At 35.2% G+C, this 23261-nt stretch overlaps 2 pseudogenes; both read right to left on the bottom strand.

The window, feature by feature from the left end:
* Window positions 1-367: 367 nt before the first annotated feature.
* Window positions 368-13187, bottom strand: LOC114291867 (heptahelical transmembrane protein 2-like; annotated as a pseudogene).
* Window positions 13188-21570: 8383 nt separating this feature from the next.
* LOC114291868 (heptahelical transmembrane protein 2-like) lies at window positions 21571-22203 on the bottom strand (annotated as a pseudogene).
* Between the last annotated feature and the right edge of the window lie 1058 nt (window positions 22204-23261).

Genomic DNA, 23261 nt, shown 5'->3' with positions numbered 1-23261 from the left:
TGTTTGGTACTTCTTTACAAAAATCAGTTTTTCAAAACGATTTGCTGGATTTGGACTCTTTGGTGATTTATCAATCTCACATCGCACATTATGAGATCAGATTAAGAACCGTGACATTGAGTCTGAACTGTAGCATGAAGCCCAAGGGCGCGTCTACAATATATTTCTGAAATCTCACAATACACAATGCAGGACACGTGTGCTTACGCTCTCAAGGTTATTAAACCAATCCAATAGAGACAACAGACAAATGGATAATACTCTCAGTAGCAGCAGCAGTGTGTCATCATGTCTAGCTTGCCAGCTAGCTAGGTATTTTCCATATATCCATAGCTGCTGCTGCTACTGCTACTGCTACTGCTACCTATCACTCACAGTTTGCCAAACCCCGACGCCAGTTCATTGCTAGAAGGGTGGCAGCGCTATGAGCAAGCGCTCCTGCCACAACAAAAACATGGAAAATCTGATGGCTGTGCCCTGCAATATCAAATGCACCAAACTTCCATCGCTCTGGTATCCTACTCATATAGAAACTCACTCCTACAGCGTATAAAACACCTATGACAAGCTCATATCCGAGAGCCAGAAGCATCTGTGGGTGGCCCCAAAAGAGAACCACGGCTTGTGCTGCTGGAATTACCCCTGAGAAGCCCATGGTCAGAAAAAAGGAGGCCTTGAAGGATCGAAAGCAGGGAGTGGACAGAGCAGGTGCAAGGAGGGTGATGATGAGAAGGATACCAAGTAATGAAATGGAGGTTAGATAAAGGAATCGTGAATATGGATTGTAGGAGAAGGCATAGTAGATGGGAGCAAAGAAGGAGCAGACTATCATTAAGGAGATGCCAGCATAGTCTAGGCGCCAGAAAAAAAACATTCCAGCGTTTGGAATGGCAAGCAAAGAAGTGGGAGAGGGAGCTGCAAATTAAACAGCTCATAGCCCTAGCAAGAAATATAAACCAAGGCCATCTAGGAATTTCCTTATTAGAAGCATCATCCATATCTAACATCGCCGCTGCCGATGATGCGCACGTGATGTGTCCTAGATCTAAATCCTGCTAGGCAAACCATGTTTCAGAATGACTTTAGTATATGCATAGACGTTCAATATTCAACTTATAAGTCGAGTACATTATACAAATGAAATTTAAAACTCTCTTCTCTAGTTGGGTATCTTCTTCTAGTCTAGTACATAGACATAGTTCACCTAATTTTGCACATTTTATATTTCCTTCCAAAATATTAATGACAATTAATGAAAAACCACAAAAACACCAAATTGAAAATGTGAGAGAAATGAATAAATTATATCAATAATCTCAATAACTTCTTAAGAATCCTAGTTTAGTTCTTCTAATTTCGCACGTTTCATATTTCATTTCAAAATATTAATTGCAATTGTTGAAAAACCATATTAAAACCAAATTGAAAATGTGAGGAAAATTAATAAATTATATCAACAATGTCAATAATTTCTTTCGAATTCTAGTTTAGTTCTTCTAGTTTTGCACATTTATATTTCCTTCCAAAATATTAATGTCAATTATTGAAAAACCATATTAACACCAAATTGAAAACGTGAGAGAAATGAATAAATTATATCAATAATCTCAATAACTTCTTAGGAATCCTAGTTTAGTTCTTCTAATTTCGCACGTTTTATATTTCCTTTCAAAATATTAATGACAATTATTGGAAAACCATATTAACACCAAATTGAAAGCGTGAGAGAAATGAATAATTTATATCAATAATCTCAATAACTTCTTGATCTCTCATTTTTTAGATTCTCATCTCTCGATGGTTTGGATTGATCTCCTCCACCAACCACTTCAGAAGCTGCTCTCTCGCTACCATTTTGGTAAGGGATTTCATGTTTTTTTCTTTGTTATGTGCCTCATTTGTAATAGAAAATAATGTCTCATACTTCTTAACTCTATCTCTCATTTTGCAGATTCTCATCTCTCAGTGGTTTGAATCAATCTCCTCCACCAACCACTTCAAAAGCGGTTCTCTCGCAATCATTTTGGTGATGGATTTAATGTTTTTTTTAATTGTTACGACAAAATGTCACATTAAACCCATAATCATTTCATTTTTTTCTCCCAAACATCACATCCAATTACAAAAAAATCCGACTATCTTTCCAAACACAAAAATTTTATACTCCTAAAATAGTCAAAAATTAAAATAAAATAACTTACTAAAATAGCAACTTCCCAAACACCCACATATTCAACGCGTAATACACGGAAAAAAAAAGAAGAAGAAGAAGAAGAAGAAGAAGAAGAAGATTGACTCAAGAGATGGTTTGGTGTTCAAAACTAGGGAGACACATTTTGGTACCATATATTCAACGCGTTTCGCAATGGTAAAAAAACACAGCTCTCACTCTCTCTCTCTCTCTCTATCTCCATCGTCAATAGTTTGCTCTGCATATAATTGTGGTTTGTATTTATGTATAACATTATTATTTTGGATGTTTATTATAATTTTATGATTTGCATGATTTTCATTGTTATAAATAATTTAAGAAAACAAAATAAAGATTTTATGCATTAAAATTAGCAAACATGTTTTTGAGTTTTTGTTTTTAAATTTTTTCAAATATTTTGTTTTTATTTTTTCAAAAATAAACAAAAACTAGTTTATAATTTTTTCATAAACATAAACAAAAAAATGTAAACGTTACTAAACGGTATCTAAACATTAATATTCAAAAAAAAAATTCCAACATGTAAAAAAGAATAAAAATTGCAGTTTACTGGTTGACTGTGCGGAAGACCGGTAACACCTTAAGCCGAATGGACTATTTTCTAATACCACCTCATCGCCCAAAGTAACAATACGCTCGTCAAGGCCTATCATAGTCCGAAGGAGACTACGAATCTGAAACTCCAAAACCAAAACAAACATGAGACATTTCATTGTTCATCATTCACAGTCCGAAATAGACTGTGAAATGGACTGTGATAGAGGAAAACAAATAAGCCTTAAATCAATGGAGTGGTCTTATATTTGTGAGTGTTTCTATTCACTCCAACAACTCAACCCACTCTGATTTGCACATAATGCTAAATCACATTGAGTCGGATTCGGAAGAGAATGCGGACTGTTTATCCATTTTTCATGTTTTGTCATTAAGCGAAAGGTTAGGCAGTCGAGTTCATAGAAAGGCGACGTCTTTAAGTTGTAATTTAATTTTATTAATAAATTAATATTTGATAATCTTGAGAAAAAAAAATTAAATTAACGTCTATTGATTTATGCCCAAACGCTGCCATATATTTTCCCATTTCATGTCTTATTATGTGGAGGAGGGGAGGGAGGGAAGACAACTCACCGGGAAAAAAGAATCTGAGCCTTTGGCATCTGTCTTCGTTGTCATTACCATCACTGTAACGCCCCAAAATAATCCAACATAAATTAAGTACATCAACCAACATAGCAACCCTCCAACCTTTACATCATTAATCAATATGGTTTGTACAAAAGTCCCACATGCAAATTATACATTCAATGATATAGAAATACATGAATCTATAGCATGTAAAACATCAAATCCCAAAAATAAATAAAATGCCCATAAGGGCTTATATATTCCAAGGCTTGAGTCCGGTTACACAAAAATGGTTTCCACGAACCCACACATTTAAAGCCCTTGGCTAGCAAATAAATTACAACAAAAATAGAGTCATTTACTCTTCACAAAATATATCCATGCCCTCAACTCGGCAGGATCACCACATCTTTTCTTGCACCAAAATCCCGTAGGGGTGAGTAAAAAACCCAGTAGAGAAACCTTAACAAAGTATATACATTTGTGCAGTATTTTCCAATATTAAATGCAAATGCCATGGAATGCCAATTGAAGAAGATTTCATTTACATGCCCTTTAAAAAGTTACCATGTTCAGCAAAAGCTTGATATCTCAACAATTATGAAATTTACAATTTTATTCAATGGGGCGGTAAATACGACTCAGGTAATCCCTAGGTTGGTGTCAGCAAGTAGGCTCAACTAGTACTACCAAAAACCCCACTTTACCAGTTGCTAACCGGAAGGGAAATGGTACCTCCTCCGTGCGTGTTTTCGGTCTTTCACCCTGGACACTCAGGCCAACTTATCAATTTCATCTATAGCTCCTATCCGGACTTACCAACGTATTTACCCCATAAACATTTCCATGTTTTCATTTCACGATATTATTTTCTCAATGCAAGCATTCCAAACTTCTTTCAAAGTGTAAAATTTTTAATTGAAAGAGAATATAATGCAATAATTAATAATGCTACATAACTATTCTCATCTTTAAGTGTCTCAACAACAAGACATTGTTAACCAAAATTCCCATTTCTCCTCCCCTCAATGTCATTTCACAATTGCCCATGTGTTCAATTGAAGCTATCAGCATATAGCAAAATTTTTTCATTTTGCACAATTCTCAACAACTTAGTCCTTTCAAGACTATATGCAATATTTTGAACATCAACTTCCACAATTTACAATTCTCATATTCCATGGAATTCAACAATGTATCAATTCATAACTACATGTGTATATGATTTTAACAATAATTTCATGTTTGGTTTCCAAAATCCTCATTAATCAAGAAGTTATCATGTTTACCACAACAATATAAAATTCTCACTCACTCTTTCATTTAATCCAAGAAAATTCCATAGATCCCCTCATTATATCCAAAACCCCCAATTTCTAGGTTTTTCACAAAAACCCCAACATTTCCTCATCTCGTTTTAAAACCTCACTAAATACATCAATCTCAACCCATGTGGTTCAACATTTCAAGAAAATCTTTAAAAAGAACAAAAATAGATTTCTTCTACAAGACCATCAATTTCTTGAGCCAAAAATCCATTTTTGAAATAAACAAAGGAGAGCTCTCAAAATCAATCAAAAACTTGCACAAACATATATAACTCTAAGTAATTCCCTACCTCAAGTGTTGAAGGAGAAAAGGAGATGAAACCCTGGAAGTTGATGGCGCCAAAACCCAATCTCCACCGCACACAATGTAGCTCAGGAAGAGCTCTTTAACTTTGATGAAGGAACTTAGGTTGAAGATGCAATGAACCCAAGCAGATCAAGAGCTTAAAGGGCTTTGTTGTATGAAATGTAGAGAGAAGGAAGATTAGTGTATTTTTTATGAGAGAATGATATAAGAAAAGTGATACACACAGCCCAAAAAGAGAAGAAAAACAGAGCCTCTCGGACTCAGGTCCGTCTGCACGTGCGGCACTTGCCCCAGTACGTGCAGAGCATGCCTTCCGCATGTGCGGCTCTGATCCACGCATGTGCGGCACCTTCCGCACCTTCCCCTCTGCACCTGTATATAATGCAGTGTGCAACCTTCCAAAGCCCACCTTTCCTCGCACGTGCGGCCCAAGGCCCCTGTTAGAAATTGGGCGCCCATGTGGCATGACCCTTAGAACCTTTTGAACCTGAACCTTTTGAATCTTATCCATGTAAGTTTGAATTTGAATTCACAACTTATTTGGATAACCATTCAGGATATCTATATCTATCATCTCAATAGATATAGATAGATGGATAGATAGATATTGGTTATATATCAGATTATATGGTTAATCTAAAGATATACGTATATCAGATATACATTATGTGGTTTTTACCTATAACCTTTTTTCCCAGACTCTCTCTTTGACTCTCTCCCAGAAAACAACGATCAAGCCATTTTGCATTGTGACTTGTGTGGGTGATACTCATTTTGTAGTATCACTCCACTGCTGGGTTCGTTGACTGATTAGATTGTGGAAGCACGTGATTTACCCACGAGGTTGTCATCAAGGTATGATACGAATTATTTTTATCCGCTACGTTAATTTATAATGCTTTATGATTTACATTGGTATCAGAGCCTATATGGGTTTTTTCGTGCTTATTTTTTATGCATTAAAATATGTGTATTTTTTTATATAAATATATATACATTATATGCATGAAAATTAATGGTGAAGGAAGATGAAGTGCACGGTTTTTTGCACTTCAACTCTCATTGATTGAGAATGTGATACACTTCATTTTTATGTTCACTAAATGTTATTTGTAATGCCATAAATGTTTTTATTGTAAAAAATGGAGTCCGACAGTACAAAAATCGAACCAGAAAACACCCTGGAAGGTAGAGCGTGGGCCTCACGCACCACCTGACGCTGTGGGAGGCTTCCACGCGCCTCCACGCACTCTCACGCGCCTCCACGCACGAGCTGTTCCGCGCTTTCCACGCACACACCCTCCGCGCCACACACGTGCGCCGCGTGCTGAGCCGCGAGCCGAGCCGAGCCGCGCCGTTTTTCCTCCGCCGGCTTGCCTGCTGATGTAAGGGTCTGTTTGTTTTGTTTTTAAATTCAGAATTACGTTAAATGGTCATAATTAATTCGTTATAGCTTTGTTTTAAGCGTGGTTAGTACTGTTAGACTCAGAATTATATTTTCTATCTTTTGTAAAATTTTGAAAATTTTATGAAAATAAAAAGTATTTTTCCTGTGATTATAATTAATTATTTATGCTTTAAAATGCTTCTGGTATTGCATAAATTATTTTCTGGGGTTGAATTTTTTATTGTAGACTTCTGAAATGTTTTACTATTTACTGGAATAATTTTTTTTGTTTATCAGATTCTTGAATTTTTTATTTCTAATTTAATGTGTGTTTATTAGTTATTTAGAATTCCAGAAAAATTCAGAAAAATTCCAAAAAATTTCAGAAGTGATATAGTTTCTGTTATGGCATAATTTGAATATTAAATACAGCATATTATTTTTTTTAGGGTTCGTAATATGTTGTGATTTGAATAGCATGATTAATTTTTTTTATTTTAATTCCGTTATTAAATGTAACATAGCATGTATTGATTGTGAATCTACATTATGATGCTATTGTATGGAATTAGAATTTTTTTTATCATGCTTTTAGACATGCCATAGTCAGTGGAAGGTTATTCGGTTGAGAGAAATCTTTGTAGATTAACTCCCGAAAATCAATATTTTGCGCATAAATTTAATTAAATTTTGGATAATTGTCACCTGTGGCGCAAGAGGTGATTACGAGCATAGCGGATTTTCGATCTTGCGACTTGTGTAATATTGTCATTATTTAATTTACATTTTTGTGGCAAAATTATATTATGCTAATCAAATTAATCCCAATGCGAATTTCTTTCTAAATTGACTTAGCTTATGGAAGTTAATTGGTTGACCTAGACTTAGTAAAGATGTTCAAATGTGAACAATGTAATCCTATTCTTTAGATGAGCAAAAGTCTTGGAGACTTTAGGTCAAGTCTTAATTGAGCCAAAGTAAGGAAACATGACTCAAAGTCGTCGTGGTTTTGTTGCCTTGTTTAGCATAATAAAAACTAATGTGTGCGCTATGGTTAGCGGCACGCTACGTAGTTTTGGTTGGCGAGTTTTGGAGTTTTGAAAGTAGTAAGCCCTCAATAGATCTGTATATGATCTTGACTATTGAGCTGCGCAGATTGACTTTGTAATTTGACTTGTAAATAATGTTACATCATTGGATGAAGTAACATTCAAGAGTCACGTCATCCAAGAAATGCGAGCTTAAATAAATTAGTCATTAAGTGTAAGACGAGTAGCCAGTATGAGCAGTGTTTTGCTCTCTACCCAATTATTGGGTGTGGATGGAGCAAAATTTCATGCACTATAATAGTGTGCGTTGAATTAACACTAAGTGAAAAGATTAGCACTTAGAAGTTGCAAAATCAATTAACATTATGTGAAAAGATTAGCATTAGAAGCTGCCAAATTTATTAACACTAAGTGAAAAGATTAGCGCTTAATGGCTGTAAAATCTATTAGCATTGCCAACTTGCCTAAGACTGGACACTTACTGTTTCCACACTTGAGTGTGAGACATGAGGAGGGGCTTCTTTGTATGATTCCTTAGCTAGGCTAACGTTTTTGAATGACGTTTACCACTAAGCGCAAATGTTGCAGCATAATAATGAAAAGGTCAAGGCTGACAAGGTTGTTATGACTCTAAGAATTTGACGCATGGCTCGTGAGAGTATTGTGTTGAATTAGACTCTTTAGCCTAATTCGCGCTTAAGTTACTTCAGGAGCTGTCATAGTTGATAGCTTATTCTCTCCTTCTTGTGGATAGTAGAATTAATTGCAAGTAACTATGAAGCGAGAAATAGATATGGCAAGAGGAGTATCGTCATCTTTTAACTAGATGCAGTAAAGTGTATGGAGAATAAAATTAACTTGAAGGTGCAGGGGATTAGCACTTACTAGTTAAATTTGCGACTTAGGCGCACTTGATATCTCCACGACATCCTTTTATGATCTAGTGAATATGAATTAGTCGTGAGTCATTACCTAGTTGGACCTAAACCTTTAAAACTTGTCTTTGAGAACTCACACATTAAGATGATTGGAATTAGTTTATGACATTGGTCATGAACCAGTGGCTTATTATACTTAATCACATTAATGAGATGATGACATGATGGTTTGAGTAGGCCTTCTCGGGCCCACTCACTTATGACATCCTGCTCTCATGTGAATGTGTAACTTTGTTCGCAATGGGTGCACACAAGTAAGTAGGAAAGCCGTAGAAGGTCATTTGTTTTGGCGCATTTAGTCCACTATGATATTTGTGACTAGATATGTGTAAGGATATGATAGCTAAGCCTCAATCTCGACACATTTATAGATTACGATACGCATCTGAGTCAAGACTATTTGATCTCCCATAAGTCAAAAGTTTTGAGATGATTTTTGACATAACACATATGAGGTTGAGATCAATGAGATAATAGATTTCGTGCCTTTAGTTTTGACCAAGGTGGCGAGTATCTATTTGAGTTATTTTAGAAAACTCTGTGAAGAGAGATAGATGCTTAGAAAACTGATTATTCCTAGTACTCAACAACACAATGGTGTAGTAGAGATAAGGAAATAAATATTGTTAATGTTAGGTGGATAATGGCGCAAAATGCTTCCCAATTTGGAATTGCACTAGTTTGTTGCCTATATCCCTAACTAAGTGCCCTCCATATCAGATATATCCCTAACTAAGTGCCCTCCATATCAGATTTTACACTCCATTTGAGTAATGGGTTAGCGTAGAGCCATCTATGGGCGATCTGTAATCGTTAAGCAGCTTATCTTTATTTTACTTCTCATAAGATTGCGAAGTTAAGACCTAGGGTTCTATAGTGCATTATTGTATGCTGTCTTGTAAACACAAAGGGTCGTGTGACGCATTATTGTATGCGGTCATGTAAACCCTCCGGGTCATGTGCATATGGGTAAGCAGCTTTGTGGTAGTGTAACTGAGTCACATAAAGTTTTATTAGTAAAGGTGACGTGAATAGAGTTTTTGGAACTCTATAAGATAGAGAATTCTAAGCATAGCGCTCTATGTAGCCTAGTTGAGAATGGAAATAAATTTCCAATATCCTAGGGACAGTGGGAGCGATGTGCCTACTAATAGATTACTCCATTCGAGAAGAATACTCTACATTCTTAGTTACGTGGTAGCGAATGTGAAAATTTTTCACGTCATCACTGGGTGATTGAGAGGGAAACATTCATGATTGCTTCGCAAGGTGATAAAGAGCCTAGGATAATGCCTAAGGCTTGAGTCCCCTATTTTTAGAAAGTGGATCAATGTTGCGTAGTTTAAGACAATGTTTTTGAGGATTAACCATTTTTATAATTTGGTTGACTTTCCATTATGACGCAAAACTGTTATAAAGTTATGCGTAATTTGGATAGTCATTGTTGTGGCATAAGGCTCGCTAGATACCGAAAAGTCGCACCATTGAGGAAAGTGTAGACCATGAGAAAACTTCCTCCTGGGGAGTGAGGTTATTTTGACTTAGGCTATGATTGACATAAGTTCGGAACATTGATTTGTGGACATTGTGACCCAACTTTCTCGTTAGAGAATTGGATAAGTAGATCCATAGGGATTTACCTTCTGCTTTTATGGTGAAAAGTTAGGAGCGCAAAAAGGTTGCTAGTTTCAATAAATCTTTTACAGCCTAAAACAGTTATCCAAATAGTGGTTCTTAGATTTCATCAAAGCCATGATAGGCCAACGATGATCGATGAAGACCACTGAGGCATGATCAATGGTTCAAAAAGAAGTTTTTCCTTACTTAGTCATTATGAGCCAGGAATTAATAAGGTTGTCGCCACCTAGGGTAGGCAGTCCTCTATTTTAGATATGATGGACATGGGTGATGTAATTTATATGCTTGGATGTATGATCCTTAGGGATTGTTTTAGGAAAATTCTCGGTTTGTCTTCGATGACTTACATAGAGAATATCCTAGAATGATTTTAGATGCAAAATTGCAAATCCATTGACTTACCTATCGGTAAAAGCCAGAGCCTTAGCTATTGAGTGAATCCTCGGATTGTCTTTGGCAGAAACAAATGACCTATATTCCTTGATCTTTTTTGTTGTGGGAGCCTAAAGTACGCTATGTGGGCGTATTTGGCATGCTAAGTGTTATCTTTGGTAAATGGTCAACTGAGTTATTTAGACATTGACCATGCTCATTAGATTGTGGATAAAATGCTTTACTAGTAGTATATTAATTTGCTTCTTGTAAGATTCAATGCACTAGTTGGGCGCATCTGCGCTAGTTGGGCACATCCAGAATGAACGCAAATTGGTCACCAAAATATCTTTAGAGAGGTAATTACGCAATCTTGAACCACTTCATATGAGGTGCAAATGGTGGATTCTGTTGCATATGCTTATCGCAAGAGGTGCTGATAAGGGTTATGCTTGGAATCTAGAATTGCGCAGACTGTGGTTGTGTTTTTTTTAAAATCGATCACTTATTTGTTATGAGATGATGGGATGCTGACACTATTATGATTAGTGTCATAATGATTAGCAAATGATGATGTCAGCAGGCAAGATTAGCTCACTCACACGAGCAATCGCCCTTGGCGCTTGGGAGCGAGCAAGGATGAGATTAGTTGTTGATTTTTATTTGGAGCCAAGAGAGGCTTAAATCATCCACTATGTATGTCGCCTTGGTTATAACCAAGATGAGGTCATGTTAAGGACCAAACATGGATGTTAGTACCCACTTTCCATGTTGTGCCTGTTATGATTAGCCAGATGCGAGATCTTATTTGGCGCCTGGAAGGCGAGCAAATAGAGAATTCAGGTTAGGTCCTAGAAAGCGACTAGACTAATATCTGTACGGTGTATCGAGTATGATGTCACTCTTTATGGAAGAGTTACTCCACCGTAGCATGTATTCATACTATATGTGCTTGGCGACCGAGTAATGAGGTGAGAGAATGGATCCCTGTTTCATCACCGTGTGAGTCTTACGTGTCATTATTGATATGACTTTCATTTATGTACCCTTTTGTGACTTTTGACTATGTCATAAGGTAAGGGGTTGACGTTCTACTACTTTGGTATGTTGCCTGCGGTCATGCATGATTCGGCCTTAAGGGACATCACTGGGAAAGCGGTCAATCCTAAACTAAATGGCATGAGGGCAAAGGGAAGATCATCTAGTATTATACCACTGTTGTATATTCACTGCCGGCAACTCACATCGCTCTGTATGAGAGGCGAATTGAGTGTGAATATATTGCAAGAATTGAGAGGGTCAAACATGCTCTTTTTTTTGAGGGATTAGAGATGTTTTTTGGACCGGTGTAATTAGATGGGTCTGGGGTATATGAGACACTATTTATGTTCTTTTTGGGTTGATTTCTCTATGCTGGCTCATTTTGAGTTTCTAGTATAGAGCTCCCACATGCAGGTGTTCTCAGCAGTCGCACGGTGCATTGGCTAGTATGAGATTGTTCTTTATGGGGAGATTGAGATAGAGATATGGCAGTGTCATGCCAACTCATGTGCGAGTGGGAGATGTTAGATATTGAGCGCCCATGTGGCATGATCCTTAGAACCTTTTGAACCTGAACCTTTTGAACCTTATCCATGTAAGTTTGAATTTGAATTCAAAACTTATTTGGATAACCATTCAGGATATCTATATCTATCATATCAATAGATATGGATAGATGGATAGATAGATATTGGTTATATATCAGATTATATGGTTAATCTAAAGATATGCGTATATCAGATATACGTTATGTGGTTTTTACCCATAACCTTTTTTCCCAGACTCTCTCTCTAACTTTCTCCCAGAAAACAACGATCAAGCCATTTTGCACTGTGACTTGTGTGGGTGACACTCATTTTGTAGTATCACTCCACTGCTGGGTTCGTTGACTGATCAAATTTTGGAAGCATGTGATTTACCCACGAGGTTATGCCATTAAGGTATGATACGAATTATTTTTATCCGCTGCGTTAATTTATAATGCTTTATGATTTACAGCCCCACACGGGCGACCCTGGCCCTCCAACCCAAAATTTTTCTGGTTCGACCCCAGACACTCCGGACTCGGCCGTGAACCCTCCGAAACAAGTGATGCTCAACCTGAAATTAGACAAGGACCGAAATTTGAAAGAAAGCTCTCGAACACCACAAAATCAAAGAGGAAAAAAGTGAAATGACGCGCAATGAAACCGGTCGTCACAATCATCATCATCATCCACGGTGTTTGAAGCGTAGGTCTGGTGTATGTCCCAACACAAGCTTAAGAAATGATTTTTCAATGGAGGAAAAAGAACATTAAAAAATTACGATACCTGAAGAAACTCACGATCAAGCTTTCGATATTGGTCTTCTCCAACGAGCTCAACAAGGTCAACGCAACAAATATAATAAAGCCCCCCTCCCCAAGTACCTAGGAAAATTCAAATTCAAGTTCAAATTCAAATTCAAATTCAAACTCAAACTCAAAAAGAAACTGATTTCAATTTTGATTTACGATTCATTCATGAGATTGAGTCGATTCGATTCAAACAACAATGAATGACTCACATCCAGATGTTTAGGGTTTCGTTGTGCGATGCGAAGACGCTGAACAATGTCTCCTTCAACGGCCATTTACACCGGTAATAGTCCAATATGAACTCGTTGTCCTTCAAGTACTCAGGCAAGCTCTCGTACTTCACCAATCGCCTCTCGAATCCCTGCTTCATGTTTTGGCCTGAGTCAACTCGACCAGCTTTCTCTTCACAATTACCACCGAGCTTTGCGCTGTTCCCACCTCTTCGTTTCATCTTCCCTGGAAAATCCCCCAATGTTTCTCTGTTTCCGGCGAGCTATTTGCCAGAAATATCTCTATTTTCCGACGCCTCTCTCTCTCTCTCTCTCGCTCGCTCGCTCTCTCCTTCTATCTCAAAATCTATATATATGCAATTATTTCTATCTGTGCATATATAGTAGTAGATAATATAAGTATATATGTGTGTATGTATGTCAAGCTGGTGCCGAGATTGGAGCTTCAGAGAATTTCTAGCTAGCGAGGAACGTGTGATTGAATTAAATAGAAAATGAGTTTTTTTCTTTTTCTTTAAAATAATAATAATTATAAAAAAAAGAAGCAATTGCTAGTAGAAATAAATACTCAGCCAGGTGGAAAAGGATGAATGGCCACGTATCAGAATTTGGTTCATTTGACTGTGGAACAAAAGTTAATAAGTGAATGTATGTGAGAAGTCGTTTTTAGTTTTCCAAAAATATTTTTCAGAAAATTATATTTTATTATTTTTTGTATTTTTTATTTTTACTGAATTTTTTTAATGTTTGAAGTAATTTTTTTAATTTTTAGACACACTTAACATAAATACATATAAAAGGTAAAAAAAATTTGAAAAAATCTTTTAAAAATTCACTAAATACCAAAAATGCAAAAACAATATGAAAATTCAGTATCTTTTTCATATTTTTATGTATTTATTAATTTTTTAAAATATTTTTTCACAATTTTTTTACTTTTTAGATACATCTAAGTAAGGTGAATCTAAAAAAGTAAAAAAAAAAAAAATGCTTAAAATTTCATAAATATTCACTAAAAACAAAAAAACACGAAAAACAAAAAACTCATTTTTCAAAAAACTTAATCCAAAAAATTCAAACCAAACATAGAGAATGGTGTGCTCGTGCTAGGGGGGTCTACAATATTAACGCCATGTTTAATATTTTTGCTTTGAGCGCTTGCTTGTTTCTAAATTTAAACATTTGCAAATCAAAATTAGGCGTTAAGGAACATGAAAAACATAATTTGAGTGATTGGGTTTTGGAGTGAACAATTTTCTAAAAGATTTCATGACAGGATACTCATATAGTTATCATGAGCCCGCATTTTGAGTTTGATATTACTATTAAATTAACACACACTTGCTCTTTCATTAGTTACTGGCAACAATCTTTGCACATGGTTAGAGTTTCTTGAGTTTGTTTGATTGAAATTTTGTTATTGGAAATGTGATTGTTATTAATTTGCAATGTGATATAATATTTTAGGAAAAAAAAAAATTAAACCAAAACAAACGTGATGGTAACTTATTTGGAATAGTGGGATTAGATGGAATTGGCATTTGAAAATGGAATTTCATTTGGTGGGATTTGGAATTAATAAAATCTTATCTAGTCCTACTACCCAAACTACACACCACATCTTTGGTTTTGATATAATCTTATCTAGTCTTATTGCTTCTTGTAGTGAAGCAAAACCAGGCACTGAGGAACAGGAAAGTGCGATGCAATAAAATTGACATGCAATAATAATCGCGTATCATGATGGGATAGAGTGAATAAAAACTGACATAAAAAGAAATAATAATAATAATAATAATAATAATAATAATAATAATAATAATAATAATAATAATCACTATATTTGATTTTAGTTTTTTAAATTCATTTTTTCAAAAATTAAAATTTTTATTTTTTTTTGTATCTATTGGTTTTTAATGAATATTTTAAAAATTTTAAACAATTTTTTTACTTTTTTAGATGCACCTTGCTTAGATGTGTAAATAGTAAATTATTTGTCAAAAAATATTTTAAAAATTAATAAATACACAAAAATACGAAAAACATATTGAATTTTCAAATTTTTTTTGTATTTTTAGTATTTAATCAATTGTTTAAGGATTTTTTCACAAATATTATACTTTTTAAGTGTATTTGTGTTAGGTGTGTCTAAAAATTAAAACAATTCTTAAAATATTAATAAAAATTCATTAAAAAAAATACGGAGAATAAAAAAATAGAATTTTCTAAAAAATATTTTATGAAAATCAAAAGCAAACAAGCAAGTAATTAATTACACCAAATCTTGACTAGTGATTCTACCATTTTTGTGTCTCTCATATGCTCTCATCTTCGTGTTGTAGTATCAAATAATGTTTCATATTACTCCTTTACTCTCTCTCTCTCTCTCTCTCTCTCTCTCTCTGACTCGTTGATCTCCACTTTTCGGATTCATTGATCACTCGCTCTCATCTCTCGACGGTTCGGGTTGATCTTTCATGCTTTTTTTTTTTTTTTGGTTATTATTTATAGTGAGAGCAATGCAAAATTTTTGCTGCCTCAATTCCCATAAAATCCTCCATCTTTGGATATAGGTATGAAATTATGAAAATTCAAATTTAATATAATGGATTTGTATTTCTTTTTTTAGTGCCTTTGGTTGCTATCATAATTTTGAGATAGCAAATCAAAATTCTAGTTGATTTGCAGTTTTGCTCCTTTGAATGTTCACATGGATAGATGGTGGTGTGAAATTGATTATCTTTCAAAAGTAATTTTTATTTATTAATACTAGTAGGGCACGCGTGCTACACAAGAGTTGAAAAAAAAATACTTATTAAATTAATGTAAGTGCAAATAAAATGTATAAAATACTTTTTTTTTATTAAGTTTAATAACTAAAATATTACTTTTTCGCAGTTTTACTTAACAAGAATAAGTAACCGATTTAGACTCAAAATAAACTACTGTAAAAGATTAAGATTTAAATTAACAAAATTAAAATTTTAGTATTTATTTTTTTACAAGAGTCAAACCTTGAAAATTTTCTTTTATAGTTTTTCCAAAATGTTTTGTAGGACACTATATTTTCCAAAATGCACTGATTGTAATTTTTTGGCATTAGATTTTCATATTAAATCACTTTGCTCTATTTTCATATTAAATTTTCCAAAATGTTCTATTTCATCAGATTTTCATATTAAATCATTTTGTTCTATTTATAGCATTATATTTATGTGATTTGTTATCACCGTTGATATAAAATTGAAATAGTTAATTGACAAGTAATTTTTAAAAGTGATATTATTTTTGGTGTTTGGACTATTCACATTTCTCTAGTGTCATGACCTGAACCCGCCCCTATGGATTAAGGTCATAACCAGCCAGTAATCAAGGGATTACCTACGGCCTGAAACAGCTATAAATGTATATTCCATCAGAGTTAAGGGGCCAAACGGAAGCAACTTGAAAATTTTGTCCATAGAGCTGTGCTTACATGATGTAGCAAATCATTCCAGAAATATTTTATAATAACTCACACATCACGAAGCCATAGAGTTAATCTATGTCCAGGAACTTTCAGTTCTGCGGTCATCCAAACAAAACTTATATACAAAAGTAATTCAACGTTTTCACAAATCATAGCAAGAATATACAAAAGGACAAAAGGGCGAAAACAAGTCTCGTGCGTGAGACATGAGGGTTGGCTCCTCAAAACTCTGACTGTCTCTCACATACTTCACTGAGGTTGGGTTTGGACGTTTCTTGGCTCACCTACAGACACATGAATGAGAGTGAGCGAAAGCCCAGTGAATAATATCAAATAAAGAAGGTACATGAACGGAGTTTGAAACAAATACATCAAACGGCCTTGGGCCCAATTCATATTTCTACTTAGTGTATCAAGTGACTACAGATTCAGACATATCAAACGGCCTCGAGCCCAATCCATTCATTTTCGACGGCTTTTGGCCCATTCATTCATGTCCGACGGCCTTTGGCCCAATTATTCATATCCGACGGCCTTTGGCCCAATCATTCATATCTAACGGCCTTTGGCCCATTTATTCAGATCCAACGGCCTTTGGCCCATTTATTCGTATCCAACGGCCTTTGGCCCATTCATTCATATCCAACGGCCTTTTGCCCATTTATTCGTATCCAACGGCCTTTGGCCCATTCATTCAAATCCAACTATCATTCATGTCAAATGGCCTTTGGCCTAATCATTCATGTCAAACGGCCTTTGGCTTAACAGATATTTGTCCACAATTCAAATTAACAAACATACAAGACTTTTATAGGAAGAAGCAATAAGACAAATAACATACTTCAAAATATCTTTACTAAGATATTACTCACAGTGATCTGCCAGATGGTTTGCCCTTGTGCTTGACCCTACACATTTCATGAACATAATGGGTCACAAACGATTCAATCTGTTCTTAATTCATATATCCCTCTTAGGCTTCATTCTTATCTTTTTAATCCATTTACAACGTTCAATGCACGCCTATGAGTTCTTAGAAATAAAAGGGAACGGAAAATGAAACACAAAACATCTTTACAAAATTTCTGAAATAGGGCTCCCCGCTCGAGCACAGGTTTCCCCGCTCGAGCGGACCCCTTTGGTCTGCAAAAGTGCTGGTTACCTCATTCTTATGCTCGAGCGTGACTTCGGATGCTCGAGCTGAATGTCAAACTACATGGCTAGACGCTCGAGTGTAAATCTTCCCACTCAAGCGGACATCAATGTCTGCAAAAGTTATGGGAACTAACATTTCACGCTCGAGCGGACACTCCCCCGCTCGAGCGAACACGCCAAATTCTGGAATTCCTAGAATTGTTCTTGAAGCTCAAACGTGTGTTCAGATTAGTGTAACTTGCATAATATGGTCCATAACTCACTTGTACATGCTCTAACATGATGAAAATACCAACTTTGCAACATCATGAAGCTCAATTCCCATGAATCAATTACATGCATACATGATTCATATCAAATCCATCTCCAACACTTCAATTTCATGCAACTAAAGCTTATACCTTCATGAATTGTGCTTGCATGTGAAATATAATTTCCATCCTTAACTTTGATGATATCAAAGATGATCAAAAGCATGAACTTTAGTCAAAACACAACATGGATCATGTATTTCATGCTCAAATATAGAAATTCATGGCTATCTCTTACATGCATGTTTATGATTCACCAAATTCAACTCAACTCTTGTTATTGATTACCTTATAGCTTGAATTCACAAAATTACAAACTCATGAACTCATGCGCATTTACTCACCTAGGAGCCTCAACCTTCCAAGTTCTAGTTAATTCTTGAGTTGATCTTCAAGAACTTTAAGCCTCTTGTTCAAAGCTTCAATTGTCTTCACTCTCTCTCTCTCTAACTGACCCTCTCTCTCTCTCTCTAGAGTAATCTCAGTCAAGGAGAGAAAAATGAGCTCAAAAACCATAACATGAGGCTATATAGGCCTTTATATAGGATGGCCTAATCAAATTTGATTATGGCTAAATAATAGAGTCTAATTTAATCGTTCTGAACCTAATTATTTTGATCCGAATCGATTTTCAATTAAATTTTACCATAGGCTCTAAAAATTACACCAATTACAACGGTGTGGTCAATTTCGTTTTCTGTGGCCGATAAGGCCTTCAATTTTTAGTTCATAGCAGTAAGTTGGATAGATATTCCTACGGTGGACAGATAGAAATTCAAAACCACATATAATCACATAGATGGCACCCAAAATCACATTAAACACATAATCACAATCATAATTAAGATTAATTAGCATAATACGGAACAGGGTTATCATATCTAGTTTCCAAATTTTATTAATATTTGAATTGCTATCATATCTAGATTGTCATTGGTTCAAGTTGTGTGAGTTTGAATTTTGGAGGTTGTAGAACTATGTCTATGGCTATGGCACAAAGGCTTGCTCAACTTGAAGAAGAAATTGAACGCGTCAAGAACCAGCTCCGTGAGCGACAGAGGCTCCTCTTCTCTTTTTGGCGATACCTACCAAAAGACGAAATAATAAGGGAACCAGGCTCATGCTCTAAATGCTGCGAGCTGAACAACACTTACTCATTCTCTCATTGGCATTGTGGTTTTGTGGTGGCCCAAGAAATTAGATGAAATTAACACGTGCTTATCTTTTCATGTTTTGTAATCGAGCAAGACACTTTATTAAGAAATAAAATAATTGCGCTTGTTTTTGGGTGGAAGTAGTTTGTTTATTGTCCTTTCTAGTCTACTGCAATCAATAACCATAAAAGCCTTTAGATCAACTAATAAGGAAACAATTTACCCTCTCCCTAGTAACTTACGTGAACAAACTCATGCAAAAAAAATGAAGAACAACATCTCGAATAAAAGAAGAGGTCGTTTATTCATTATTTTAGACCTTTTTTTTTTTGTTTTTTCTAGTTGTTATGATTAATGATTTGTTGACCGTCAGAAAATAGTCTCTCAAATATCATATCCGAACATCGCTACAACTGCGCTAGATCCACTCCCACTTACCAGGACCTCTGAGGGAAAAACCCCTATTCCAAGAGTCTTTCAATTCATTTTCAGATGAATGAAAGATAGTCATTGAATTCACTAGCTCCGGCGGAATGAGTTGCTGGATATATGCATTTTTACCATCACATCTATAGGCACCCCATTTTGATTGGCCCAAAGACTTGAGCGCTTTCTTTTGATTTCCTGATGATAATAATTAGAATGTATTTCTCACAGAATCCTCAGTAAGAGAGATGGAATTTGAACTTTAATCCCAACCTTTACACATTTTTTTGGCCAAACTACTTTTGACCTTAAAACCTTCTTTTCAAAATATTTTTTCCAAATGTTTCTACGATGTTCCGAGGCTCTTATTTTGTTTAAAATATTGCCCTTTTTCAGTAAACTGAGTAAGGACAAAGTGGAAATAAATGGAAGGGAGGTGAACTCTTTGAAAAAATATTTAAAAAAAAATCTTCTTTATAGGTTTGGATTTGAAGGAAATAGGAGGGGGTAAAAGAAAACTAGTTTAGGAAAAGAAAGAGCATCATGTCATTAAGAAAGAAATGAACAGACTTTATTATATTAGGCATATCTCTTTGTACACTTAGAATTTAAATGTGAGACTCCAACCATTGGAAATTAGACTTCTGGGGCTTCAATTTAGACCCAAGAATCACAAAAAACCGAGTCCGAATAAGGGAGATATGCCCGTTTGAAGTTGGGCTTAAGAGCAGATTTTGTTGAACTGGCCCGAAACAGCATCAGACCCTTTTTTTTTGGTTTTGGTTCGGTTGGGACACCTTATTAACTCACTTTCTGATATATTCATCACCAAATATATATACACTCAGCGTCTATTATCTAGTGCTTGATCCATTAGAGATGATGGTCCACTTTTGTCTCTCATTAGCTCCATTAGTACTCCATTAGCTTCATTATCTTCCTTTTATCTTCCACCTTGTCTTCCACCATTTCTCTACTTGCTTAGCCTATATATATACATCAGATTGTTGAGAGAAGCAAGGGGATAGATTATGGAGAACAGTTTCTAACCAAAATGCATTTAGAGCATCTTCAATAGTTGCATATTTGTTATCTCTCCTTAGCTACAATATGCAGGCAAATATTGAAAATTATATCTAACAAGTTTCCTATCCTTAGAGAGTGAAAACTCTGTCTCTGTCTTACAAATTTCAATACAGAGCATTTTTGTAATTCTCAATTAAAAAATAGCTACTTACTTTTAAAAAATAACGTTATTTTCCTTTATAAAGCTTAACTTGCAGCGAACACACTATGCACATGAAACAATACATCATTTTTGAATTTATGTTAAAATTTTAAAATATCATAAATTTTGATCTACATACTCATCTTTTATAAAACTAGTGTTTTTAGAATCTTCTCATTGAGATCTATAAAAAAAGATTCATATCGAATACGAAACTTTGAAGAAGAAATAAAATGAAATTTCATTGTGTTCATTGTTCTCAAATGGTGAAATTTTACCAATTCTCCAAAACTTTCATTACAATCAGCATGAATTTCTAAGAACTTTCCTATGAAATCTTAAAGTATGAATCAAACTATAATTGACTTAAATAGGAATGGGAATTCTTTGCAATGTTTATGGGATTTGGTTTAATAATTTTCCATATTAAACCAACTGGAAAATTTTGATCTCTCAAGGAAAATTTAGCCACCTCATGGGTTACGCTGTCACGATTCCTTGAAACAAAGAAGAAAAAAAAATCAAATCTAGCAAATATAATCTGTGCCTTAATTCCAAACCAATACCACACTCAAACAAAGGTTTATAGAAATAGAATAATAGTTTAATAAGTAATCACAACATATGTTTCTGGAATCTCACATTATACAAGATGACCTGCCTGCCCTTCCATACTGACAATTACAAAAATGCGAGACACGTGTGCTTGTGCTCTCAAAGTTATTAAACCAAACCGATAGAGACAACAGACAAATGGATAATACTCTCAGCAGCAACAGCAGTGTGTCATCATGTCTAGCCAGCCAGCTAGCTAGGTATTTTCCATATATCCATGGCTGCTACTATTGCTGCCGCTACCTATCACTCACAGTTTCGCAAACCCCGACACCAGTCCATTGCTAGGAGGGCGGCGGCGCTATGAGCAAGTGCTCCTGCCACAACAAAAACATGGTAAATCTGATGGTTGTGCCCTACAATATCAAATGCACCAAGCTTCCTTCACTCTGGTATCCTACTCACATAGAAACTCACTCCTACAGCTTATAAAACACCCATGACAAGCTCATATCCGAGGGCCAGAAGCATCTGTGGGTGGCCTCAAAAGAGAACCACGGCTTGTGCTGCTGGAATCACCCCTGAGAAGTCCATGGCCAGAAAGAGGGAGGCCCTGAAGAATCGGAAGCAAGGAGTGGACAGAGTGGGTGCAAGGAGGGTGATGATGACAAGGATACCAAGTAATGAAATGGAGGTCAGATAAAGGAATCGTGAATATGGATTGTAGGCGAAAGCATAGTAGATGGGAGCAAAGAAGGAGCAAACTACCATTAAGGAGAAAAACACATTCCAGCGTTTGGAATGGCAAGCAAAGACGTGGGAGAGGGAGCTACAAATTAAACAGCCCATAGCCCCAGCTAGACATACAAACCAAGGCCATCTAGGAATTACCTTATTAGAATCATCATCCATATCCGCCGCTACCAATGATACACGCATGGTGTGTCCTAGATTTGAATCCTGCTAGGCAAACCTTGTTTCAGAATGACTTTAGTATATGCATAAACGTTCAATATTCAGCTTATAAGTAGAGTACATTATACAAATGAAATTCAAAACTCTCCTTTAGTTGGGTATCTTCTTCTAGTCTAGTACATAGACATAGTTCACCTAATTTTGCACGTTTTATATTTCCTTCCAAAATATTAATGACAATTATTGAAAAACCATATTAACACCAAATTGAAAATGTGAGAGAAATGAATAAATTATATCAATAATCTCAATAACTTCTTCATCTGTCATTTTCAGATTCTCATCTCTCTGCGGTTCGGATTCATCTTTTCCGCCAACCACTTCAGAAGCTGCTCTCTCGTTACCATTTCGGTGAGGGATTTCTTGTTTTTTTTCTTTGTTATGTGCCTCGTTTGTAGCAGAAAATAATGTCTTATACTTCTTAACTCTATCTCTCATTTTGCAGATTCTCATCTCTCAGTGGTTCGAATCGATCTCCTTCACCAACCACTTCAAAAGCGGTTCTCTCGCTATCATGTTGGTGAGGGATTTAATATTTTTTTAATTATTACGACAAAATGTCACATCAAAACCATAATCATTTCATTTTTTTTTTCTCACAAACATCACATCTAATTACAAAAAAATCCAACTATCTTTCCAAACACAAAAATTTTAGATTCTTAAAATAGTCAAAAACTAAAATAGCTTACTAAAATAGCAACTTTCTAAACACCCACATATTTAACGCGTAATACACGGAAGAAAAAAAAAAGATTGACTCAAGAGATGGTTTGGTGTTCAAAACTAGGGAGACACATTTTGGTACCATATATTCAATTCGTCAACAGTTCTCCATAATCAACAGTTTGCTCTGCATATAATTGTGGTTTGTATTTATGTGTAACATTATTATTTTGGATGTTTATTATAATTTTATGATTTGCATGATTTTCATTGTCATAAATAATTAAAAAAACAAAATAGACATTTTATGCATTAAATTTTAACAAACATGTTTTTGATTTTTTGTTTTTAAATTT

This window comes from Camellia sinensis, chromosome 1 (genome assembly GCF_055761805.1).
Source record: "Camellia sinensis isolate YWXY chromosome 1, ASM5576180v1, whole genome shotgun sequence".
Lineage (NCBI taxonomy): Eukaryota > Viridiplantae > Streptophyta > Magnoliopsida > Ericales > Theaceae > Camellia > Camellia sinensis.
The sequence above is the reverse complement of the archived record's forward strand: the minus strand, read 5'-3'. Positions and strand labels throughout refer to the sequence as shown.